General features: G+C 43.2%; 1 protein-coding gene across 1 annotated transcript in view; it reads left to right on the top strand.

The window, feature by feature from the left end:
• Window positions 1–27,430, top strand: part of MBOAT2 (membrane bound glycerophospholipid O-acyltransferase 2) — a 116,667-nt gene that overhangs the window by 11,203 nt on the left and 78,034 nt on the right. The gene's annotated exons all lie outside the window — the stretch shown is intronic.

The following is a 27,430-nucleotide window of genomic DNA, read 5'->3' on the forward strand; positions in this document are numbered from 1 at the left end:
TATTTGTTACACTTTTCCATATGGATTGGAAGGATTCGTTTCTAAAGAGTTAGAGTTCTCTTTTAAAGTATAGGGAATATAAATTAACGGGGAACTAAGTAGGCTGTTCCAAGTAGGCTTTTGGCACAGGCTCAGTTTCAGCACATAGGACTATGAAATGATTGATGCAGTAGCTCTGCTAGGAATGTGGCATTTGGTAGGAAACGTGTGAGTCGATTTAGAAAAAAATCCTGCCCGGAATATTAAAGACAAAAGGATGTTGGGACCATTTCAGCAAAGACAAAATAGATTAGAATCGTGCCAGAAGGATGGTCGCGGATCGTTTTCCTTCTTACATTGATTTTATTGAAAGCAGGAACCTCTGGAAGATAATGGAAATATTAAATTGCTTTTGCCCATTTTGTCCCTAACTCCAGATTTGGTAAACGCACCTTTCAGCTGTTGTAAAATGAAGGCGAATGTCAGTACAGACCAGCTCCCTGGCTGGGCTAGTACGTGGGTAGCAAGGAGATTAGCTATCTTTATGTTGGACAGTAAACAGTGAGCAGCAGGGCAAGGTTCAGCCAGGGAAAAGCAAGTGTGTATTAGTATAAGTTATATATCGGGGAAGATGGACTGGATCAAAATTAAGAGCCTTCTCTCGCGCTGGGACCCAAGGAAACGAGGTAGTAGCAGTGCCGAAGACAGACCTTTGACAAATGGACATCATTCTGAGAATCATAGAGTAGGAAAGTTTTAGTCTATAGTGAGTGTTGTTACTTTTATAACATTTTTATAAAAGGAAGTTGCTGGCTTATTGGTATAATTTTAGAGATTACGAATTACCATTTTGGCAGTAAAGATGGAAAAGGGTAAGTAGGTATTGTTGTTCATCGAGCACCTGGTATAGGCCAGGGGTTTTCTAGGCCCTGGAGGGATGCAAAGATGAGTGAGAGCTGGTCTGGCTCCTGAGCTTCTAGTCTAGAGGGAAGAGAAAGACTGATACATCTGCACAGCATGTAAAGGTGTGTCAGGTGGACTTAGCTTGGATAAAGCTGCTGCAGGGAGTCCCAACAATAAGTCAGGGCCTTTTTTTTTTTTTGCGGTACACGGGCCTCTCACTGTTGGGGCCTCTCCCGTTGCGGAGCACAGGCTCCGGACGCGCAGGCTCAGCGGCCATGGCTCACGGGCCCAACCGCTCCGCGGCATGTGGGATCTTCCCGGACCGGGGCACGAAGCCGTGTCCCCTGCATCGGCAGGCGGACTGTCAACCACTGCGCCACCAGGGAAGTCCAGTCAGGGCCTTTAAAGGTAATAGACTACTTGTTTTCTCACATAAGTTTTGATGTAAATGGTCCAGATTGGTGGATAGTTCCACTTCACCTGGTCCTACAGAGACCAGTGTTCCTTCCAACACATTGTTCTGCTGCCTGGGGTCTTATCGCCTGATTGCAGTTGAGGCTGGTTTGTTGAGGGCAGTGGTCCTTAAACGTGAGTTTGCATGAGAATCCCCTGTAACACTGGTTAAAACACAGGTTGCTGGGCCCTATGACCAGAGTTTCTGATTCAGTTAAGTCCGAGTTTGCAAGTGTGACAGGTTCCCAGGTGATGTTACTGCTGCTGGTCTGGCAGCCAGACCTTGAGAACTTAGAAGGTTCCAGTCCTCCAGCAGACAAGGGGGAAAGAACCCTTGTGGCTGCAGGTGTGGGCCAGAAGTGGCACATACGCGTTACTTTGACCGTGCTTCCTTTTGCCAGGGCTCTGTCACGTGGCCACAGGTCACAGCAAGGATACGGGTGGGGTGAGGGCTAGCAAATGTAGCTCGTCTGTGGGAGGGCAGGGCAGGCTCCACCATGCTGGCATCATCTAGGGAGAAACAGCCGTAACTCGGGCTTGGATTGGTCAGGGCAAGGTAACGTCTGAGCCAGAATCTCGAAGGATAAATTTTCCTGGCATCCCAGAGCAGAAGTGCGACTTGTAGTTAAGGAAGCAGGGAAAGCGGGAAGCAGGGCAGGCTCGCCCTTTGAATAAGTATTGATTGATGGCCAGGCTTTCTGTGAGTCCTTGAGCTGCAGAGACTAGAGGGGAAATGGGCAGGGTCTGATGCAGCTGATTAAAAAGCACACGGGTTTCGTGTGTTAAGAGTCTAGCAGTGAAGACCATGGGTTCAGGAATCAGCTTAGATTTGAGCTGTGCTTCTGTGTGAGTGGCCTGGACCTTGCTTCATCTGCACTGCTGAGCCTCGTGGGTAGGAAGCACTCTGTAAATGTCAGCGATCATGGTCATCGCACGTTTGGTGTGCACTGCTTTTGTGAAACGAAACCCTCACGGGAGTCTCTGGTGAACGGCCTTCTGGCTTCTGCATGAACACATCTGTGCTGGAGAGCTTGTTCCCTTCGCTAGGGCAGCCAAGGCCATTTCTGGATAGCTGTCATGGTTAGAAGGTTTGTCATCTTGGTGCTTACGGACTTTCTGGAACAATCCGGAAGCGGTCTGAGTAAGCCCACTTCTTCATGGTCACCTTTTGGATTGATGGAGACATTCCATCTGTCTTCACATGGTTGGCTTAGGAACAAGCGCACTTTAGTAAGTCAGGTATCGCTACCCCTAAATCTCCTGCTTTGGAATGCAGAGGCTCGTGAGTGAACGTTTCCAGCTGTCCTGGGATGGGTAGCCCTGCACCGGAAAGTCTGGTTTCCAAGGGTTGCCCTCTTTAGAGCATCGCATACTTGTTTGAAGATTTGTTGCTTTTTGCCTCTATTATTTGCTAGTATGTACTAAAAATAAAATCGCTGATTTGGTAATAGGCATGTTGTTTGAGACAAAGATATTTGAGACACTGATAGAAATCACTAGGCATACCCCGAACACCACTTCTTGAGGCTCAGTGGACTCCTGGTACTCATGGTTTATTGTGTTCAGGCGGGAGAAAAAGAGCATCACTGAAGAACGTGGATGAAATGCTGGAAATGTGTTATCTAAGGTTGCCTTTAAATAGGGGCCCATCGAATCACAATTTTGGTCAAATGTCTGATGGCTGAGTGTTAAAATCAATAGTGAGTTAAAGCTGAATATTATCCAGACAAATCTCAAAACTTTCTTTGTCTTCGACTCCTGAAAATGGTTGATGGTGTCCTGTAATCATTTCTGCAAACAGTTGTTTCTTTGTAGATTCAAAATAATAGGAATTCTCTTCTTAAAACATTCTTTTTTTTTCTTAACATCTTTATTGGAGTATAATTGCTTTACAATGGTGTGTTTACAATGGTGTTTGCTTTATAACAAAGTGAATCAGCTATACATATACATATATCCCCATATCTCCTCCCCCTTGCGTCTCCCTCCCACCCTCCCTATCCCACCCCTCTAGGTGGTCACAAAGGACCCAGCTGATCTCCCTGTGCTACGTAGCTGCTTCCCACTAGCTGTCTGTTTTACGTTTGGTAGTGTATATATAAGTCCATGCCACTCTCTCACTTCGTCCCAGCTTACCCTGCCCCCTCCCCGTATCCTCAAGTCCATTCTCTACGTCTGCGTCTTTATTCCTGTCCTGCCCCTAGGTTCTTCATGACCATTATTTTTTCTTAGATTCCATATATATGTGTTAGCATACAGTATTTGTATTTCTCTTTAAAACATTCTTATGAAGACTATTGATCTCAGGTTTAATTAGTGAGAATAAAACATGTTTTGGGAACCCCAATTCTCTTGAACACTTGCCTTTTTTTCCATACTCCTTATACATTTTTATTACATATGTATGATTCATTATGGATATTATTGTTTGTGAGTTTAGCATTCTTTCTCCTTGTGAAATTGAGATGGCAGAGCTAATTATTCTGCTTTTAATTCATTTGCATAAGATGTATAGAATTCCCAAATAGAGCTTTTTCATTAAAAAAGGTCATTTTTTTCATGATTTAAAACTAAATAACTAAAAATCGAATATGGTTCTTAAAGGTTACTTTGTTTTATGTTAGTACACTAAACAATTTTATAAGTATAATAGAATTATAAAATAATATAATCTCTTATTGACTTCTAAAAATTTTATAAAAATTTTCCTCAGTGAATATAATGTTCTTCCTAAAGCTGTCGTATAAATGAACCCTTTCTCAACTCTCACATTAACTCATTTGCTTTCCTGTTAATAGTTTCATACTCATCAGTTATAACAGCATTTTACTCTCATGATAACAAGCACATATTCATATTTTAACTGATAGAATATTAATATATAGGCACACAAGGTGATTTCACACCAATTTAAATGTAGAATTCTTATCTATATATTTGAAAGTTAATATTCATTTATGAACAATAGATATGAATGACATGCACTGTTTATATTACTGGTGTTATTTTGCTGATCAGAAATGACAGTAGGATTAAAGACCTAAGTGTAAGACAGGAAACCATTAAAATCCTAGATGAAAACATAAGCAGAGCACTCTTTGACATAAATCGTCATAATCTTTTTTTGGATCTGTCTCTGAAGGCAAAGTAAACAAATGCAAAAATAAACAAATGGGACCTAATTAAACTTAAAAGCTTTTGCACAGCAAAGGAAACTATTGACAAAACAAAAAGGTAACCTACTGAATGGGAGAAAACATTTGCAAGTGACATGACAAATAAGGGATTAGTATCCAGAATATATAAACAGCTCATATAGCTCAATATTAAAAAACCAAACAACCCAATTAAAAAATGAGCAGAAGACCTGAATAGACATTTTTCCGAAGACAACATACAGATGGCCAACAGGCACATGAAAAGATGCTCAAGATTGCTAATCACCAGAGAAATGCAAGTCAAAACCACAGTGTTATCACCTCACACCTGTCAGAATGACCATCATCAAAAAGACCACAAATAACAGATGTTAGTGAGGATGTGGAGAAAGGGGAACCCTCCTGCGCTGTTGGTGGGAATGTAAATTGGTGCAGCCACTATGGAAAACAGTATGGAGGTTCCTTAAAAAACTAAAAATAGAACTACCATATGACTCAGCACTTGCACTCCTGGGTATATATCTGAAGAAAACAGAAGCACTAATTCGAAAAGATATGTGCACCCCAACGTTCATAGCAGCACGTTTACAGCAGTGACGATATGGAAGCAACCTAAGTGTCCATCAACAGATGAATGAATAAAGAAGAGGATATATACGTGTGTGTGTGTGTGTGTGTGTGTGTTTGTGTGTGTATACAGGAATGAAAATTTGCCATTTGCAACAATATGGATAGACCTGGAGGGCATTATGCTTGGTGGAATAAGTCTAACAGAGAAAGACAAATGCTGTATGTTATCACCTATATGTGGAATCTGAAAAATGAAAGAAATGAATATAAAGAAATTTACAGATCTAGGGAACAGACTAGTGGTTACCAGTCTGGAGAGGGAAGTGGGGGAGGGGCAAGATAGGGATAGGGGATTAAGAGGTACAAACTACTATGTATAAAATGAATAATCTACAAGGATATATTGTACGGCATAGGGAATATAGCCCATATTTTATAATAACTTTAAATGGGGTATAATCTATAAAAATATCAAATCACTATGTTGTATACCTGAAAGTAATGTAATATTGTAAGTCAACTGTACTTCAATTAAAAAAAAAAAAGAAATGATAGATTAGTCTATCTCAAGTGATAAAATTGAGATAAGTGTGAAATTCAAGGATGCTAGAAATGACCAGGAAAACGGCATTAGGCCTTTTTGTCCTTTTACAGGCCAAGATCCAGAGCAAAGCAAAATCGTGGATTTGGGCTGAATAACAGGATGAAACCAAACTTTAGTTCATCTATAACTTGAAAACTTGGCGAAATTAGGGTTTTTGTTTTGTTTTGTTCTTTGCTCATTAGGAGCTGATTCTTCTCTTATAACATGTAGATGTGTTTGACATTTGTGCATTTCCAATTTCGTGTGTTTTCACTAATGTATTTTGTATCCTAATAGGGAACTGAATATAGTTTGTGTGTTTTCTATCTGATTTTAAAAGTAATATATATTCATTGTATAAAATTTATAAAACACGGAAAGGTATAAGATGAAAATTTAAAAATCACTCATTGTTCTTCAACTTTTGCTAACTTTCTTTTTAGTGTGTGTATATTTAAACAAAATTACCTGCATACTGAATGTAAGATTTTTGTAACCTTTTGTTTTTATGTAACACTTTGAGAGTCACTTCCAATTTTATTAAAATGATTTTCAAAACCAATATAGTGTTCCATCATTTGGATATATCATAGTTAATTATTCCTCTGTTGTGTACAATTTTTTGCTATCATGATATTGCAGTAAATTTCTTTATATATTTGTTTGGTGCATATAGCTGTTTATTTCCTTAGGAAAAGAAGTTTCCTGAGTCTGAAACAATATTCAGAATCACTGGTTTTGAAACAATTATTAGAACTTTTGCTTTTGCTTTTAATTTATTACAGTTTGTTTTCTCCTTTAATATTTTAAGTTGTTTTCACTTTTTATTTCTTCATACTTGCACCCTTTAGAAGTTACATTGCCTTGTCCTTCAGTACTTGAATGTTTTGTGAGTCAGAAAGTTACCGGAACTCCCCAGCTTGGGTGGTGTCAGCTCTGGTCCAGTGGCTGTGCTTTCCCCACTGCCTTTACCAAGTGCTGAAAGGATGGAGATTATGCCTTAGAGGCGTGGCCTCCTTTTACCCCTTGCCTCCGGGCGTCTTCTGCTCAGTTTCTGTGTCTGTTTACTAGGTCATTTCCCCCACTAGATGGATCTTCCTTCTCTCCATTGCTGGTGCCCTCCCTCTGCAGGCATTTGTCAGATGTTTGCATTGCATACAAGTTTGTGATGATTATATTTCTAAGTTTTAGAAAAGTGACATTACATTCATTTTAAGACTCCGAACCACCTGGAAGTCTACCAGCAGGATTTATGCTCAACCTGTTCAGAGCATTTGCTCACCAGTTCTCCTTGCAGGCTTGGTTCCCATTCCAATTGGTTTAGTGTTGAGAGAGTTAGACTCACCGTGAAGAGGAACCACACCACTGGCGGGTCGGCTGGTACGTTAGGGATGCTGGAGACTGGTGTCTGCTGCCGGCACACCTTGCTGGTGCCACCTGCCTGCCTCGTACTCAGAGGTCCGGAGCCCCTGCCAGCGAGGGTCATGGTTAATAGAGCAGACATTCGCATTTTTCCTTCCTCCTTTTAGAAGCCCTACTTCATGTTCCTGAGAATAACAGGGAAAACTCCACTCTTTCTTGATTTCTCTACTTGTAGGTAAAGAAGAAACAAAAAATTATCACATAGCTTTAATCTTGTAAAGGAAGTGATGGTAGGCATTTAGTGCAAATCATGTGTCTTAGCCCTGCTCAGACCGCTGTGGGGAATCGTCTTCCCACTTGGAATGGACCCCCAGGTCCCGCCATGATTCGGCCCTGCCGACCTCTCTAACCTCACGTCCTACCATTTTTTCCTCCTCTACTTTGTCTCCACTGGCCTTCTCACAATTGCTTGAATACTGTGAGCACGTTCCCACCCGGGGCCTTTGCCCTGGTGTCCCTGCTGCCCAGATGTCTGTCCAGCTCAGTCCCTCACTTGCGGTAGCTCACTGCTCAAGGCCTTCTAAAGGAGGCCTTCTCTGATCTCCCCATCCCCAAAATAGAACCTCCTATCATTTTGCTCTTTGTCAGTCTTTTTTAAAATATCGACCTGACATTCTTTGTACCTTTTGACATTATCCATTTGTTTATTGTCTGTTTCTCTCACGCTAAAGTGTAATCTCCATGAGAGCAGGGACTTTGTTTTTTTTTTTCTTTTTTCCACTGTCTAGTCCCTGGAGCAGTGCCTGGCGCATGGCAGGTGCTCAATACGGTTGTGTCTATTATATTAGAGAACTATCAATCTGATGATTGTATGTGCTTTTGCGATTTTAATTTCTTAATGCTAACTGAATACAATTTACAGCAGCAAATGATAGAACAAATGACCTGTTTTAGCATGAACTGCTCTTTCCTTTTTGGAATTTCAGCTTAAGCTTAATGCAATACCAGTCTGGGAACTTATTTTTCTCTTGCTGCGAGGCAGCGGTTTCAAATGGCGGTATTGCCGCTTTTTAGGAAGGAAGCTTAACCTTTCTAAGCTGTAGAAGCCTCCATTCCCTCATATATAACATAGAGTTAATGATCATGGTGACGTTTTCAGGTTCTAGTAATTAATAACCCTTTCTTGCCAAATTTAGCCCTGGCTGAGAGAGAGATAGATACAAGAGTCAGACGTGGATCAAATTGTCAGCCTTACTGATGAAAGCTGAATTGGAGGGTGTGACTTAGGGGTCCTGCCACGTGGAGTTCCCAGTACTTTACTCCTGAGTTACTTGAACTCCTCCGACACAGGCAGAGCTGGGCGCCTGCAGGTTCCCCCGAAGGAGCAACTTCCCCAGTTAACTTCCCACACAGTGAAGCAGGCTGAGGCTGGCAGGTGTAAGGGAAGCCCCAAAGGTTTAGTGAAGTCTTTCCTCCTCTGACGGGGAGGCGGGAGCATTGCACCAGAAGAAACAGGAGGCCCGGGGAGTGGAGGGTGCCCCAGTCAGGTAGTACCTATTGTGGGGAGGACTTCTGTCAGATATTTTCTCTGTAAAGAGTTTGGAACATAGCGAATGCTGAATACCTATTAGCCATTACTATTATAACACCTTTGCATGTCATTACTTATAGCACTTATCGTACTGGACTATAATAGGTGTTTGGTTTTTTTAAAAATATTTATTCACTAGGGTAGACTGGAAGCTCTTGGGGGAAGGAGCTCTTCATTATCTCTTGAATCTCCAATGCTAGACCAGCTAGTGTTGGCTTGTAGCAGTCAGTGAATGGATATTTGTTTGAGAAGAAGAATGGCTTACTGGAAGGAACGTGGGTTTTGGAGTCAGAAAAAGGGAATCTGCTTTAAATTCTTTTCAGACCAAGGAGGAGATAAGAAAGAGTGAATACCAAGAAAGGAAAGTGGACTAATATATATATATTTAAGATTTTTAACAATAGTAGTTGAAACAATTTCTGCTTCATCAAAGAAAGTAGCTAAACAAAAGAGCACACACCCAAAATGTTTCAGTTTATCTAGGTTTCCCTAGGTTTCTTTTCTTCACATTCATAGGTGGTGGTAAAGAAGTTAGGCTCCTGCAGAGTGACGGATAGTTTACACGTGTTAGGATGTGTTTCTAGTTAAAAAGTAAGGACAGGGGCTTCCCTGGTGGTGTAGTGGTTAAGAATCCTCCTGCCAATGCAGGGGACACGGGTGTGAGCCCTGGTCTGGGAGGATCCCACATGCCGCAGAGCAGCTAAGCCCGTGAGCCACAACTACTGAGCCCGTGAGCCACAACTACTGAGCCCGTGAGCCACAACTACTGAGCCCGTGCCCTAGAGCCCATGCTCCGCAACAAGAGAATCCACTGCAATGAGAAGCCCACGCACCACAACGAAGAGTAGCCCCCGCTCACCGCAACTAGAAAAAGCCCGTGCAGCAACGAAGACCCAACGCAGCCAAAAATAAATTAATAAATAAATTTATTTTTAAAAAAAGTAAGGACAAAGTAGGAGAAATTATTATTGAAATACACAGTGAGGTCTTTTTTGATATATCCCAATATGAACAGTAAGTGAATGTTTTATGGGAAGGTGTGCATATGTTCACAGAGTTTAAGAAGAGGGCAGATGTCACTAGTAGACAGTCGTTAGCCCTTTCCTGTCTGCCTCCCCCCTCAGGTGTCCTTGAATCCAAGCTCCTTGTCGTCCTTAGCGATGCTTTAGCTTTAGCCGTTTCTGTGCCCTGACAGCGTTGTCACATACTCTTCCGACGGCGCGTGGTGACACGGTGAAGTCTGTAACGATGTTGGTGCTCCTTTTTCACTGTGGCGAATATTACCTGCATTAGCTCTGACAGAGACAGCCTTTCTCTTTCTTTACCCTGGGGCTTCCCTGGGCTTCTGCAGTCATGATTTCAGTTGCAGATTAAAATGTCAAATGCCACATTCTCAAGATTAGGTTTGGTCTTCAACATCCGGGGAAGCGCGCCTCCCCATGGCTGCAGGGGGAATGGGTGCCACCCCTGCCTCCTCGGGAGGGGTGTCCCTGGAGCACACCACCTGCGCGGGTCCTGGACACGCCAGGCGCTTTCAGCCCCGTAGTCAGAATTAGCGCTTGTGTATTGGAAAATAGTAGTTTTCGGAGCTCCTGTTTTTAAAATGGGGAGGAGAGCGACTATTTTCCAGGTCATTGGGAGTGTTATTTAGTTAATGGAGGATGTAGGATGCCTCGCACGTTCTAACTGCTCAACGAACGACATTTCGGAATACGGGCAGATGGTGTGACATCACCTGCATGTGGTGAGCGCCCGCCTGTGCTGGCACGCTCTGTTCATTCTCATCGCTCCATCCACCCCACTGCTCCTCATGACTGTGCCCCAATGCTCTGGCTGCAGACAGACAGACGGCAGGGGCACAGCTGCCTGGTGCCTCCCCGGCCTCCTGGCTGGTGAGTTGGCAGGACTTGGAGTAGAACCCAGAGCTGGTGACACTTGTGCAGTGTGGCTTCCACTGCTATGTGCACACGTGCCAGTAAGTGCTTTTGATAGTCAGTTACTTCCGAAATGGGGGAGGGGGGATAAATTAGGAGGTTGGGATTAACACATACACACTCCTTTATAAAACAGATAACCAGCAAGGACCTAATGTGTAACACAGGGAACTATACTCAACATTCTGTAATAACCTATGAGGGAAAAGAGTCTGACAAAGGATATCTAGCTATATATCTATATAAAACTGAATCACTGTGCTGTACACCTGAAACTAACGTGACATTGTAAATCAACTATACTTCAATAAAGTAAAAAAAAAAGTATATCATGGAAAGGTTTTTTTGTGTGTGTGTGTGGATTTACTATTGAGTGGATAACTTTTTTAGAATTATGGGTTTGTTTGGTAAATCACTTCTAGTACGACACAGAATGGGACCCTTAAAAACTGATCATTTTTGTTGGCAGTTAAATGGGAAAGAAAACTATTTTCTTTGTTTTGTGGGCTGGGGAGCGTAAGATTTTAATGGTCATTGTTTCTCCTTTGGGAGGAAAAAAACTTCCAAAGACTTAGTTTTAGGCAGAGAAGCAGGCAAAGTTTAAAACTCTTTAAAGATAATTTTCTGTCATTTAAATTTGCTATTTAAAAGTTTTCTTTATATAAAAATTTTTTGTTATTAAAATTAACAATACTTGCCCGTTGTAGAAATTTGGAAGGTATATTATTAACATAAAATTTGGGGCTTCCCTGGTGGCGCAGTGGTTGAGAGTCCGCCTGCCGATGCAGGGGACACGGGTTCACGCCCCGGTCCGGGAAGGTCGCACGTGCCGCGGAGCGGCTGGGCCCGTGAGCCATGGCTGCTGAGCCTGCACATCCGGAGCCTGTGCTCCGCAACAGGAGAGGCCACAACAGTGAGAGGCCCGCGTACCGCAAAAAAAAAAAAAAAAAAAAAAATTTGAATTCCACACCCTTAGGGATAACATCTGCACTTCGAGAATTTATCTTTCTCCCCTTGGATAATGGTCTTCTGGAGCCTTTCACTTTCCATCTCAAATGTGGGGTGACTGCTCCCCTGGCCTACTGCACAGTTTGCATTCTTCAGCTTCCTTTTACTGTACCTATGAGCCAAACTCATTATTTCTGAATCCTTGCCTTCTTTCTTGGTTTAGACTTTTATTTTTGCTGAAGGGCATCTCCAAGTAACTTCCCAAGAAAGACTACATGGAAAGTAAGTTTTCTGCCTCTTTATATATTTGAAATTATCTTCATGCAACTTTAGGTTGAAAATATCTTTCCCTTATAACTTTCAAGATATCGTGCCATTATCTTTCAGCGTGTAGTATTGTTGATGAGAAGTCTGATGCTAGTCTAATTCTCTTAACGAGTAGTTGACCTGATTTTCTTTCTTGAAGAGTAGTAGTAGGATCTTCCGTGTTCCTTGATGTTCTTAAATTTCACATTGTGTCTGTGTGTCTGTGGGCCCCAGTCGTTGCGGTGCGTGGGCTCAGTAGTTGTGGTGCACAGGCCTAGTTGCTCTGTGGCACGTGGGATCTTCCTGGACCAGGGATTGGTCCCATGTCCCCTGTATTGCCAGGTGGGCTCTCAACCACTGCACCGCCAGGGAAGCCCCTTTTAATTAACTTTTAATTTTAGAACTCTTTTAATTTACAGAGAGTTGTGAAGATAGACGGAAAGTTCCCATATAACCCACATTCACTTTTTCCTGTTGTTAATGTGTTACATTAGGATGGTCTTTTATCATAATTGTTCTTATCAGGGTGCCAGTGTGGTCAGCTTCTGGTGAGGCCTCTCTCCCTGGCTTGCAGATGGCTGCCTTTTTGCTGTGTGTTCATGTGGACTTTTTTTGGTGTGTGTGTGTGTCTGGGGAGGGAGAAGGGCAGGAGCTCCCTCTCTGGTGTCTGTTCTTATAAGGGCACTAATCCCATCCTGAGGGCCCTGCCCTTATGACCTGATTACATCTCAAAGGTTCCATCTCCAAATTCCATCACATTGGGGGTTAGGGCTTCAGTGTATGGATTGGGGGGATACAAATATTCAGTCCATAGCAAGGTCCTTCCTGTGACCCAGGACCCTGTGTAGGATATTCCCATTTACATTTAGTTGTCAATGTTTCTTGGGTTCCTCCGGACTGACAGTTTCTTAGACTTCCCTTGTTTTAGGTGACCTGATAACTTTGAGAATCATCAGGGATTTTGTAGAAAGCTCCTCAGGTGGGGTTTGTCCAAAGTTTTCCTCACGACGAGTCTGGCTGGTGGATGTCTGGGAAGCAGAGCACAGAGGTGCAGTGTCACTTCCGTCACGTCATAACCAGGGCACGTCTTTCAACCTGACCTAGCGCTGTTGATGTCAGCCTTGTCACCTGGCTGAGATGACGCTCGTCGGGGCTCTCCATGGATGCTGCTCTTTTCTACGCTGCCTCTCCACAGTGTCCTCCGGAAGAGGGCATCTGGGCAGCCCGCACGTGGGGGCAGGCCATCTGCCGAGCTGAACAGAGGAACGAGCTCATCTGGTTTCCTTTCGGCTTGTTAGTGCGTGGAGCGCTAGAGGAGAGCCAGGCGGAGCAGAATGTGGCGTGTGAGCAGCGGCTTTGCTCGGGGGCTCCTGGGGGAAGGGGCTGCCGTGACTTACTGGTGAGGGATGTATGTGAGGGAGAGGAGTCTGGGGCGACGCGTGGTTGGCCTAAGCAGCAGGTCAACGATGGGGGCTCTGGGGGCGATGTGGCTTTTGGAGCGTGGGAAGGGAACGATAGAGAGTCTCCTTTGGCCGTGTTAAGCTTAGGGAGCCTGTTAGACTTGAAGAAGGAATGCTGAGTAGACCATTGACTGTGAGTCTGGAGTTCAGGATGGAGGGCAGGGCTCAGGACGCAATTCAATAATTCTGTTGTGCTTTCAGACTAAGACTTTGGTTTGGTAGAATAAAGAGCCTGTGGTAGTTTGATCAGAATGATGAGAAAAATTAAAATCAAACAAATGTCCTTTCTGAGCGCGTCATGAACAAAAAGAAGAAATGATGATTTGGGTCAGCATCAGTAGCCCTGTGTCCCAGCTTTTATGGCCAGTTGAGCAGTGGGAAATCCAGAATTTGATTCGGATGTCTTAGTTTTTTCCCCGAGGAACTGTGTGCATATATTTTGGGGGTCTGGGAGACAGCCAGTGTGCAGGGCATTACATCTCCTCCTCCTTAGAGGGAAGCCAGGCAGGAGTGGGAGGCCTCCCGCAAGCTGGATTTTGACGCGGCCACGGCTGTGTCTTTTGTCTTCTCTCAGGCAGAACGCCAGCCCTGTGGCCCCTTCTGGATCCCTCCTGCTTGCGTTCCCTCTCCTGTGACCAGTGCGGGCGACCGGCTTTCCTGTCTTGGTTCCTCTCCTGGTGATGATGAAGAGAGGAGACTGAGGGATTTATATTATTTGGCGCCATAATAGGACTTTCTAAAGGTCTTTGACAGTTACACATCAAATTACGTAACATTTGACCAGCGGTACTGATGGCTTAAGTGTTAAGTTGCTATATACATAGAAGGTGGTCCATTATCACTTAGAAAATGGAGTAAGTGAAGAATTTGGGGGAATTTATAGTGCTTTCTTTTTTCCTTTTCTCCCCCAAAGCTCTTTACTTGTTTTTAGATCCCTTTTGTACCAGTACGTCTTCCCTTTTCTGGGGAGTTTTTATAAAAATCAGATTTGCAGGAGATTGTGTACCAGCACCACGTGCTCTCAGAGGATGGTGAAACCCTCCCTCATGCTTCCAGCTTCAGGAGAACCCTTCCAACCTCCCTGGGTGCCCCTCTTAGGGTTCATCCAGGACAGGAGTGACTTCCAGAGTTTGGGGTTTATCATTTCCTTGCTGTTCTTCATAGTGTTAACCACAAACGTGTGTATCTGTAACAGCATCCCGTTTAGTTTTGCTCAGTTTTGATTTTGACCTTTATGTAAATGATTCATACTGTGTGTTTTCTTCTGAGTCTTGCTTTTTCCATCAGGTTATGTTTATTTACATTGGTGGCTGTTGCTGTGCTTCGTACATTTTCACTCTGGACTGGTGTGAATATACTCTCACTTGTGTTCTCCTGTCCAAGGACGTTTGCATGGTTTCCGGTTTCTTACCATATAAACAATGCTGCACTGGACGTTCTTGTTCATGTGTCCTTGTCACATGTGCAAGAGTTTCTCTAAGTTTTGTCTCCCTACTGGTGGCCTTATGGTCATGGAGATTGTATCTTTAACTTTACTAAACAATGGCAAAATGTTTTCCAGAGTGGTTATATCAGAATACAGTCCCACCGACTGTGTATTAAAAGTTCTTTTCTTCCTCATCCACACCAGCACCTGGCTCCTGTTGTTACCAGGTTAAGAAATTTTGGCCAGTCTTGTGGGTATGAAAAGATCTTTTGTGATTTCCATTTTCATTTTTCCTGAACGAGTGAGGTTAGTGTGTTTTCATGTAGCTCCTGGCCATTTGTATTTCCTCTTCTGTGAAATGCTTAGTCCTGTCTTTTGCCTGTTTTTAAATTGGGTAGTTGGTCTTTCTCATCTTGATTTTTACAGGTTCTCTCTGTTTTGGATTTGAATTCTTTCTCCATTATATGTGTTGTAAAATATCTTTTCCCAGTTTGTAGCTTGATTTTCCATTTTCCTTACGGTGTCTTTCAATGAAGACATTCTCGATTATTTATTTATTTTAAAAAGTAATTTTAAAAATTAAAACATTGTGATAACATATATAAATATATAGAAGTTACCATCTTAACCACTTTTAACTGTATGATTCGGTAGCGTTAAGTATATTCACATCATTGTGTGACAGATCTCCAGAACTTTTTCATCTCGTGGAATGGGAACTGTATACCCATTAAACAACTCTCTGTTTCCCCTCTCCTCCAGCCCCTGGTAACCACTATTTTACTCTCTGTTTCTACGAGTGTGACTATTCTAGATACTTCCTGTAAGTGGAGCTCCCCTCCTGGGGTCTGAACCAGCTGACCAGCTAGGCAGACCACGTCAGGTCAAGGATCAGAAGTATGTATCATGTTTGTTTGGGGGTTTTTGGTATATTTCATAATGTAGAAGTGTAGATAGAGGGTATTCTTATTTTCATATTAAGAAACTATTGCATAAAGAGGTAATGAATGCCAGAGACTACCTGGTCAGGGCCAGAGCAGGGATTTGTGTCTATGGTTTATTAGGTAGTTATGAGCTGCTTACTTTAGACCTGCAGCCCTCGGCCTGCTGTGATGCGCTTGGTGCCGTTCACCATGGTCCCGTTTCTGTGCTCTTTGATACGTGTAGCTCCCAGCAAACTAGTTGCATCTCGATTGCCTTTTCCTTTGAGGGGAAACTTTATTAAAGTCAGTCGTTCACAAACTTGACTACTTTAACTTTCATTAGTAATACGTACTTGTGACACATCTCAAGAGACTCCCCTCCTATAAGTCGAAATCGCTGCCTTTGATGAATTAATTATGTGACTTTATCAGCTCTGTGGTGCTGCTTAATATTCACCTAGGAGTTGGTGTAAATATTTGATAATCTGTGTTGTACAGATGGTCTGCCAGCTGTGGCTTCTCTCCTAGCCCGAGGGCAGAAACTTGTTAGCAGTTTGCTGGGGCAGTGAGTGTATCAGACTGGTGGAGTCTGGCCTTCCAGGACAGCCTATGTGGCAGGACCCAGGTGGATCTCTTGTGATTGACTTACCACATGACACTGCAGAGTTTGGAGGTCAAATTCTTACTGCGATTTAGATCCAAGAATTACTTTTTAGCTCCTGCTTAGTGTTCAAATAACATCAAGCAATAGGAAGAAGAGATGACACATAAATTTGGAATAATATGGCGATCAGAATAAGGTAAAACAAAATATGAGTTTGCAAGAGTTTAACACACATGTGTCACGTGCTGGTCATATGTCAGAAACAGATGCTGAGGAATACAGTAAACGGAATAGACGAAAATCCCTGTTCTCATGAAATGTACATTCTAGTGATTATCTTAATGATTTACTATAGGATAATTCAAGCTACATGACATTAACAGGCATAATGATCAATTGTGATTTTCTGGGTAGCAGTGTCTGAAACCTTTAAAAGTTCTAGAAAAAAAAAAAGGAATTAAACATGCTTACATTGGCTCATTCAGATAATGTGTTGTTTAAATGCTTAATGCCTAAATATTCCAAAGGCAAGGTGTTCAGACCCCAAGGTAATCATTAAAAGTTAATACTTTTTATGTTGACATGATTGTTATTGAAAGTGTACTGTTTTTGATGGGAGGCAATGTAATTTCAAAATCAAGTCAACATATTTGTAAGTTGATATTGTATTGAACTGAAATCTGATGATAATGAGGTAGCCCAGGAGAAAAGTGAGTCTTTTGCATCATTTGAAGCCTGTGTAATTAATAGGATAGCGAAAATTGACTTTTTTTTTTTTTTAATAGGGTGGGTGCTTTTTACCCAGTAGCACCTAGGCCCCTGGATATGAATGCTTTCAAGTTAAGTCACTATTCTTATTTGGACTAAAGCTACTAATAGTCATAGCAGAAATGAATGAACGAATGGGTATTAGAAATATAATAAATAAGTAAACAGATTTACAAGATACTTTGAGATAGTGATGAGTACTGTAAAGTCAGTAAAATGAGATATAGTAGATGTTAAAAAATGATTGGGATGCTGCTTTAGCTTGCAAGATACATGGACCTTTTGAAGACATGATGTTTAAGTTCTGATGTGAAGGGTGAAGTGTCTGCATTTTGTGCATTCCAGGTATGGGGGCCTGGGGAGGCTTGGGCCTTGAGGCGGAGGTGCGTGTGGTGTGTTAGGGAAGATCCCGCGTTGAAAGGTAGCCAGTGAGAGAAATAGTGGTAGATGAGGCTAGAAAGGGGGCCTGGCTCTTTGAGGGCAGAGTAAGGAGTTAAGATGTTATGGTGACCATGATGGGCAGTCTGCTGGATGGAGTGTTTTTTTAAAGAGGAGGACTGACATGGTCACATGACTGTAGTGTGGTGCCCAACTTGGAGAGGCAAGAGGGGACATAGGGAGCCCCTGTGGGCTTGGGCGTCCAGGCAAGAAGAGACGGCAGCAGTGGAGATGGAGACAGGGCATGCATGGCACATGCAATATGGAGACAGAGCTAAAAGGACTTAGGGACGGATTTGACGTGGAAGGTGTTAAGAGTGTGTGCTTGCTGGGTGTTGGGTTGAGCCACTGAATTTGTGCTGGTGCACTGGCTGAGATAGGTAGATTTGGGGGAGAAGTTGCCTGGATGACTAAGTACCCTTTTGACTGCAGCGAGTTTAGTATACTTATCATTGTTCAAGGAGGTGGCGAGTCTGAAGCTCCGTGGAGAGATCAAGATTAAAATTACAAAGTTAGGTGTCAGCAGTGTAGACATGAATTCCTGGGAGAGGATGGAATCTTCAGTTTCCTCCTTTAAGTTGAGGAAGTCGGACCGCATGGTCTTTCCTTCTTTCTGAAAATCAGACATTTATTGAGTCACAGAAGCTGTCTGTGAGAAACTTGAAGTGATGGGAATTTTCACTAAAATTCTTTTAGCTTTTTAAACCGTGAAAGTGACGAATGGGAAGGAAATACAGGCGTTTAAGTATTCCACATCTGTATTCCTTCCAAAATTGCTTGTCAATTACTTGTCCACAAAGCAGGATATATAACTGAAATGAAATATCTTTCCAAAAGCAAAGGTAATCTCAATCACATTGTTAAGGTTTGCAATTAAACCCAAATGATGGTCAATGTGGATTTATTTTTATTAAAACATTTAAACAGCTTTATTGAGGTATAATTGACGTACAATAAAATGTGCCTTTTTAGAGTGTACAATTGAATGTTTTGACAAATGCATCCATCCGTAAAGCCACCACTGCAATAAAGATAACGCACGTCTCCATCACCCCAGAGTCTCCCTGTGTCCCCTAGTAATACCTGTCTCTTGCTTCTCCCTGCCCTGCATCCCCAGGCAACCGCGGATCTGCTTTTTGTCATTATGGATTAGTTTGCATTTTCTAGAAATTTGTACAAATAGAATTGCACTCTTCATTTTTCTGAATTCTTTTACTCAGTTTAATTATTTTGAGATTCATCTATGTTGTGAGTGTCACAAAAGTTCATTCCTTTTTCTTGCTAAGTAATATCCTCTCTGTGGATGTACTAGCATTTGTTTATTGCATCATTGTGAATTTAGACTCCTCTTCCTTTTTCCCTTTAGTAAGTCTTCTGATTTGCTAATATTATTTGTAACCACCTAAGAGATAAATATTGAGTCTCTCTCTTTCACCACAAATGCTCCTAATAAAAGGGGAGATGGTTCCTTGTTCTTATATTTATTTCTCCTTTATCCTTTTTAGGAATGAGCTCCTCAGTCATTTGTCGGAGTACGTTTGACAAGTGGTGTTGATGCGAAGCAGATCAGCCCTTGTTTTGTGTCTGTGCTCTGTGTGATATTTTGGGATGTGTGTATGGTGAGTTTATTTTATCTGGGTTCAGCTTATTTCCGTAGATTGCCTTTACTTGAGTTTCATAATTTAGCAGTTGTGGATGCAATTAATCTAGCACCTTTTAATTTTCCAAGCAGTTAGAAATAAATTCCTTCTTAGTTCATAGGAATCTTGTATAGATGGCAAGACTGAAATTAAATAAACTCTCATTAACCTCGTAGGTAAGAGGTGTGTCCTTTTAATCTCTGGTGTCCTGATTGAATCACTTGCTTTCTGCTTCTGTTTCGGTGCCTTTGAGAAAGCTTACTACTTTTTGGTTTCTGTGGATGATCTGAGAATACACTTCAGGCTCTGTCAGAGCCGGGAGTCTGGCTCTTTTTAACGTCGTCAAATTTAGCACAGAGTAGGAGGTTAGGGGATGTCTGGGCTCTCACTTTGCAGCTCTCTGTGCTGTTGTCTGGGAAGGAAGAGGAGGGAAAGTTGTATCTAAGGGCCGGCCCTGTCCTGGTGGACACGGGGCTTTGCGGGCTAAACCCAGTGTGCTTTGTTTATGTGGGATTCGGGTAGGCAGTTGCCATGTAATTCAGGAGGCAGGATGGAGCCCCAAGAGGCGTGCCCTCTGCCTCCCAACCTGCCTGGCAGCCACCGTTGTTATAGCTCATTTGTGTGTCTTCTTGCCCACCTCTGAGTTTTATGAGTGCAGAATCTGCCATGTCTGTGCTTTCTTCTACCTAAATAGCGTTTACAGAATGTTGAGTAGAATGCATACTTATGCTTACATATTTATTTTTTATTTCTTGTTATGGAGTTTCTAATTGGAGCAATTATTATTAAGGCCTTAAGTCTCTAAGGAAGAAGATAAGGTATGAGCTGGTATATTCATAATACTCTATACTATTTAGGCAAACTCTTGAAGCATATTTTTTTCCTCCACTCTTTCAGTAAATTAAAAGCACAGATGGAGCCAGGCACTGCAGTCTGGGATGGGTAGGGATTCATAGATGAATAAAATTTGTTCCCAAGCCCTGAGAAGTTCACAGCCTAGAGGGGAAGTCAGACTAATAGTCCAGTAAGTGACAAGTGCTGTACAGAACTGATTTAAAAAGTGTTCTGGAAGCCCCAAAGTATGAGTACAGGTTCCATAGTTTCTATTCGAGGAGCGGGGTGATCCCGTTAACTAAGATACGGGTCCTTGGAGGAAACAAGCCAATTGGGTAGAATGGTAAGATAGACGAGGATGCAGTGAAGAATTCTGTTCATGTGTCCAATTTGAGTTTTGTGCAGAATGTTATTCTTCTGGCGAATCTGTAGATTTTCATGGCAGTTTATAAAGACTTGTTTCCCAAAGTTTTGGTTGGGATTCACTTTTACTATTTATGGGGAGGTTGTGGTTGTTGAACTAAATGAGTTTAATTTACCAATGTTGCTTCTAGTAGGAGTGGAGTTTAATTTACCCTATGCTTGAAAGAGTTGTTTTTCTGTGGCAGTGGCCTAATCGTGTTTGAAAATGCTTATATGCTGTAGGACCTGGCTGCCGTTGTGTTAAATTTAGGAGGATGAAGCTAGCAATGCAGACTCAGTGTAGGGAGATGAGATAATTACAATCTTAAATCCTGGTGCTCAATTTTTGGTTTGGAAATTTGAAAAGAAGCATGAATTACTTTATTTATTTAAAGAATCAATTTTATTTATTTATTTTTGGCTGCATTGGGTCTTCGTTGCTGCACGCGGGCTTTCTCTAGCTGCGGCGAGCGGGGGCTACTTTTCATTGCAGTGCGTGGGCTTCTCATTGCGGTGGCTTCTCTTGTTGCGGAGCACGGGCTCTAAGCGTGCGGGCTTCAGTAGCTGTGGCACGTGGGCTCAGTAGTTGGGGCCCGCGGGCTCTAGAGCGTAGGCTTAGTAGTTGTGGCACATGGGCTTAGTTGCTCTGCGGCATGTGGGATCTTTCCAGAGCAGGGATCGAACCCGTGTCCTCTGCTTTGGCAGACGGATTCCCAACCACTGCACCACCAGGGAAGTCCCAGCATGAATTACTTTTAAAACATTTATTTGGGGGTAGATAATACATGTCCATGGTGCAAAATAAAAAGCTGGACAGGGCTGTACGATGACAAATAAGTCTCCCTTTACCTCTGTCCTGTACCCTGAAGGGCAGCCACTGTTACCAGTTACTGGGGTTTCCTTCCAGAGAATGGTGTGGTAGAGACTGCTAGCTCTTCCCCAGAAGTCAGTTTTTTTCCTGTCCTGGCACGTTTCCTGGTCAGCCTTGTAGGGGGGCGGGCTCTGTGACTAGCTCTGTGTGTGAGTATGAGAGACAATGATCCGCGTCCCATTTTCAGGCGAGGGCTCTTCAGAAACAAGTGTGCCTTTTCCATCCTCTCACGTTTCCCTTCCGAAGGCCGGATGCAGCCATGATGAGGTTCTGGGTGATGGCATCACAAAACGGAGCCAGGACCCCGAAATCATCTGCGCAGGACGGCTGCCCACTGCCCAGGAATATCTGCTCTAGACTGTTACCTGAACCTCAGTTTTGTTGGAGCCATTGCGTACTTTTTTGTGTGTCTGTTTATTACAGACACCTAATGTTACCACAGCTATTACATAAAGTTTAACAAAAAATTAAAAAGCCAATATCTCTGTAACCACCCTGGGCAAGAAACAGATGATCGCCTGCACACAAAAGCCCACTGTATGCCTCTCACTGTGACCTCTTCCCTTCCTCCATAGATTATCACTTTGCTGACTTCAGCGATATTCATTTCATGCTCTTTATAGTTTTACCACTCATGTGGGCATCCCCAAACAGTATGGTTTATTGCTTGTTTGGGGGAACTTTTTATAAACATATGTTTTTATGTTGTATGTGTTCCTCTGAGTTAAATTCAAGAGACGTATGGCTTCTTTCATACAGCGTTGTGTGTTGAGTTTAGTCCATATGCTGTAAGAAGCTGTAATTTTTCATTTTCATTGTTCTGTGTGTTGCCTGTTGTATGAATACACCACCATATATTTAGCCGTTTTACTGTTAATGGGCACTGGGTGTTTTCTAGCATATGGCTATTATGAACAGCACAGTTTTGAACATTCTTGAACATGTCTCCTGATCCCCATGTTATACCTCTAAGTAGTGGAGTGGCTGAGTCCTAGGGTGTAAATATCTTTAGTCCTGTAAGAAGGTGCTGAGCTGTTTCCCCAGGTGGTTGTGTTAGCGTGTGTGAGATCCCATTGCTCCACACCATGGTCTACTTGGTATTGTCAGACTTAAAAAGTTTGTCAGTCTGGTCGATACATAATGGTATCTTATATGGATTTAATTTATATTATTTCCTGAAGATACGAGTGGTTCTTTGCCTTGCCTTTGGGCCCCCTTGTATCTACTTGACTTTGAGGTTGGTTGATGAGGACACATTTCTCAAACATAAAGCACACGAGTTTTGCCTGCGGAATTAAAAAAAAGAATTCAAGGTTCTGTTTCAGACCAGGGGAATAAGAATTCTGGGGCTAGTATTCAAAACTCTATTTCTAATCAGCTATGCAGGTGGTTATTACACAGCTGGACTTACACTGGTGGATGCAAGCACAGTGCTGACGATGCTAAAGGTTGTATCTGTGGGGCCTTGAGAACCCCTAGGATCCTTGGCCACGGGCTGTGTGCCTCATTCCCCCAGCTCCGCCCATGCAGGGTCTCCCAGAGACTGCCTGTTTACCTTAGCAGCCACTGGCTAAGAATGTAAGTGTGCTACCCAGAAGCCATTTATACTGATAGAAAAGTAACATTAGATGTAATCTATGTTCCATTGATAGAGATATGGAGGCAGCAGCTGATTTGGGGGTACTTCTGTTAATTTGTTGAGTATTGCACTTCATCTTTTTAAAATTTTATTGAAGTATAGTTGATTTACAATGTTGTGTTAATTTCTGCTGTACAGCAAAGTGATTCAGTTATACATATATATATATATATATACACATTCTTTTTCATATTCTTTTCCATTGTGGTTTAACACGAGGTATTGAATATAGTTCCTGTGCTGTACAGTAGGACATTGTTGTTTATCGATCCTATATATAACAGTTTGCATCTGCTAATCCCAAACTCCCCTCGCCCCCTTGGCAACCACACGTCTGTTTCGTAGATAAGTTCACTTGTCATATTTTAGATTCCACATATAAGTGATATCATATGGTATTTGTTCGTCTTGAGCTGCCTTGAAATTTAAGTTTTTTCACTCTCAACTTATTATAAGCCAGTTGTTGGCTTATTATAGAATGCTTGGCTCTGATGTGGCGGTAATGAACTGTCACATGGCATGTGTGGCAGTTTATACAGTTTTTCATAAGAGGTGTAGCTGTTGGTTTGGTATGTCCGTGGAAGGAGGTGAGCTGACAAGCCTCCGATGTCACTGTCGTGGACGCTTCCCTCCCTAAATGCTTTTGCAAATTTGTTTGGGGGTATTATTAATAATTTCTTTGAATATCCTTAAAAATAAGTGAATCTCGTTGCTGTTTCTTTGGAGTGGCATAAATTCCTGAGCAGCAGGCTTTCACCCTGCACGCCTGGACGCTGACTTAATTGTGAGGTTGAACCACGTCATTTGGTGTCGAAGAAAACTCTTCTCTCACCACCTCCTGTGGAACGTGCTCCTCAGAGGGCATCCTCTGGTTTGTCTACAACAGGTGCTTTCACAGGTACTTCTCTGTGCAACTTTTCACAAAAGTTAAATTTTTAATTAAAAAAATCTTAAATTAGCTAGATTTTATACCCTTGTTTCTTTCCGCTTCCTGCGCCCTGCCTCCCCTCCCACCCCCGCTCCCACATTTCTGGGGGCAGTGCTCTGAGGGTACATCAGGTCACTTGTATAGGTGTATTTTCAACAAAATGGTGTTGAAGAAAAGAACATAAAGCCTTTTGGGTCTGTATTTCTTTCCATTTGGAAGAAAGCTTGTACGAAGGGTTGACCTGTAACAAACCAAAACAAATGTACGCAAGCTCAACGCGGCTTCCCTTTTATTGTGCGTATTAGGTGTGGGAAGTAGCCTTTCGGCGGCCTTTTGTTAGCTAGGAGGGACACACTTTGCGGATCGCGAATTCTCTATATGGTCTTGTCTGTAGCAATCAGGTTGGACCTTCAGACCTCCTCTAGAAGTAGAGAGGCAGCCGTTGAACAGCCTAGACTCAGATCTGGGTTAGAGCCTGGGGTACTCACTTGTGTTGTAAGTGACCTTGAGCTGGCCGCGTAAACCCCGGGAAGTAGCACCTTGCTTCAAGGATTAAAGGCGGGAAGTCGTGGAAAGGGCCAGCCCGTGATGTGATGGATGTCCACGCCTCGTAGGTCTGTTAGTTCTCTCTTGCTCTATTTCCATCTGCAGTATGCATTTGCCTCCCCAGCCCTACCCCGCCCATGAAAGAATGACTAAGATATGGGAACGTTTTACCTTTAAGACCTTTCACAACAGCTATTTGTACATCTGGGTGTGTGCCCATTCTGGTGTTTCCTATGTAAAGTAACAGTCTGCATTTCCCCACCTGCATATCCTACAGGGTTTTTTTTCTTGATATGAATTGCTGCCCCCTCCTCCTCGAGTTGCCACCTTTGTCTGACTGGCCGAACCCTTCTTCTCCTTTGCAGCCCAGTCACAAGGCCCGGATTCCCGCTGTGCCTCTGGGTGCTCCCCCAGGCCAGGGTCTAAACTGCACCTGCTCCCGGGGCTCTCCCCTGGCACTTCAGTTGTACCCTAGCTCTGCGTGCTTTCAGGGCAGGGTCCCGCGTCATGCATCTTGCGTCTCCTGCGCAGCTGTCCTGGCCGCTAGTGGGTAACGTGTGAATTATTCGTAGGCAGTATTAATTTGGACGGGTTACCTAAACACTGGGACTCGGCTTCCTCATCTGTGAAATGTGGCTTTCTGCTCTGGACATGCTCTCGCCAAGCTCACTGATAAAGGTGCAGTTGCCAAGGTAGGTGGCTTGTCTTGGATCTTGTGCCCTGTGACCTGACCGTGACCGTGGCCTCTTGAGCCTCCTCTGGCCCCGCCCACACACAGTGTGCCCGTTCTTGCTGCTGTGACTTGGCCCGGCTGTGACTTGCCTGCTGTGGGGTTCTGCCCTGGGCCCCCTTGTCTGTCCACAGCTCTCCTTCCGCCGTGTCCATCACTCCCAGACTCGCATCTGCTCTGCTGGCTCCAGACCCGCCTCGCAGATGTCGTCTGAGCGAGCATGCTTGCCCCCTGCACACTCTCAAACTGAGCGTGCTCGAGGTGGGGGGGAGTCTTTCTCCCCTAGGACCCACGCCTCCCCGCATTGGTTCATGTCATCATCCACTGATGACTCACGGCCTTTCCTCTTCCTTCAGGCCCTGGTCCAGTGGCCAGTCCCAATGGCTCTGTGGCCTGAGTGTCCTTCGAGCTGGCTCCTTCCTCTCTGTCTCCTTGCCACTTGAGGCCCTCCTTTCTCAAGGAGGCTGGGACAGCAGCGGCCCCACACCCTGTTGCTACACACTCCTTGTTCTCGTCCTTCTTTTGCGAAAGCAGAGCTTGGGTCACATGTTGTCGGTGTTTTTTGTTTTTTAAATTAATTAATTAATTAATTTTATTTTTGGCTGCATTGGGTCTTATTTGCTGGACGCGGGCTTTCTCTAGTTGCAGCGAGCTGGGGCTACTCTTGTTGCGGTGCTCGGGCTTCTCACTGTGGTGGCTTCTCTTGTTGCGGAGCACGGGCTCTAGGCGCACGGGCTTCAGTAGTTGTGGCACATGGGCTCAGTAGTTGTGGCTCGCGGGCTCTAGAGCGCAGGCTCAGTAATTGCGGCGCACGGGCTTAGCTGCTCTGCGGCATGTAGGATCTTCCTGGACCAGGGCTGGAACCCATGTCCCCTGAATTTGGCAGGCGGATTCTTAACCACTGCACTACCAGGGAAGTCCTTGTCGGTGTTTTTTCATCACTTATGGGCTCCGCAGGACATGCAGAGCCCCCCTCTCTCTGAACCCACCCCCATCCTGACGTCATCTCCCGCTGTCCCCACTACACCCTGCTGCCTTGCATTTTCAAGCCGCAGTGCTTCCTTCACATTGGGGTTTTTTGTTTTTGTTTTGTTTTTGCTGAAAATGCCCTTTCTCTAATTTTGCGACACCGTGGTTCTCATACCTGGAGGATTATTGGGACCTGTGTTGTCCTTTTTGAATTATCGACTTCTGCGCCTGCCCCCAAAGATTTGGATTCAGTGCCTGGAGTGGGGTCTGGTCTCATTTTCTGTAAGACGACAACGTTGAAATGGATGTTTACAAAGATACAAAATTCTGTATGTCAGTGGTTCTAGAATGCTTCTGTATTAGTTCACACTTTGTTTTATGTTAGACAAATAGGAAAAGAGAGAGAGAGGAGGAGGGAGAGGGAGGGAGCGACTCCTTGGATGTTAGTGGAGATCAGCTGTCATTAGGTCTTATGTCCCCAACTTTGTGACAGTCAGCCCTTCATGCTGTTTCCTTTGGGGTGTCCTCAAAGCACTTTCTGTATAGTCTTTAATAACTGAGTTGAAGTTCCTGGTGCGTGTGTTTGCTTCTATTTTTATTTATCTATTTATTTTAACATCTTTATTGGAGTATAATTGCTTTACAGTGGTGTGTTAGTTTCTGCTTTATAACAAAGTGAATCAGTTATACATATACATATGCTCCCATATCTCTTCCCTCTTGCGTCTCCCTGCTTTTTTCATTAGATTCTAAAGCCATCCAGGGCTAGCGCAGGGCTTATGCGTCTTTTGATTTCCCATGCTTTGCCCAGAGTAGATGCTCCGTACCTTTTTGTTTAGTTATGAGATATTTGAAAGTTTTTAAACTGTAAGAAGTTTTGTAGATGTGAGTAGTTATTAATGTCAATATTCATTTTTCTGGTATATCTACTTTTTGCTTAATTAAAAAAATACTGTTGGAACCCTTTAGGAGAGAAAAAGTGCTTAGAACCTGTTGGAATGACATTTTGCTTGTATTAAGTCTAGCTGTTTCGAAGAACAATGGTCTCTCAGACAATGTACAACAATGTTCAACTGTTCTTCTCCTTGTAATGCAAGAAAAAGCACATAGTTGTCTGTGTCTTTAGGCAGAGATATCTCTGTGGATCTGTGGCAGCATCGACATGTAGATGGTGTGATTTGTTCCTAATTTAGGTCCCTGCAACAGTGATCTTGTTGTTGTTAAATGTGTTTCTTACAAGTTCCGAATGTCAAACGTATTTTTCTTGTATTTGTAGATTCTAAGGCATGTGTACCTTAACGTTCTGTGAGAATCTACTTCATAAGAGATAGAAATGCAGGTTTTTCTTGAGTCTTTAAATACCACAGGAGAGTCTTATTTGTAGTTTTTTATTTTATCATTTTGCAAAGGCAAAAGTAATGTTAAGGGAGAGAAAAGAGCGGCTGCACTATTACCAGCTTGTATG

The sequence above is a fragment of the Aethalodelphis obliquidens genome, unplaced genomic scaffold, assembly GCF_003676395.1.
Source record: "Aethalodelphis obliquidens isolate GAN/ISIS:26980383/991018 unplaced genomic scaffold, ASM367639v1 scaffold12, whole genome shotgun sequence".
In the NCBI taxonomy this organism is placed as follows: Eukaryota; Metazoa; Chordata; class Mammalia; order Artiodactyla; family Delphinidae; genus Aethalodelphis; species Aethalodelphis obliquidens.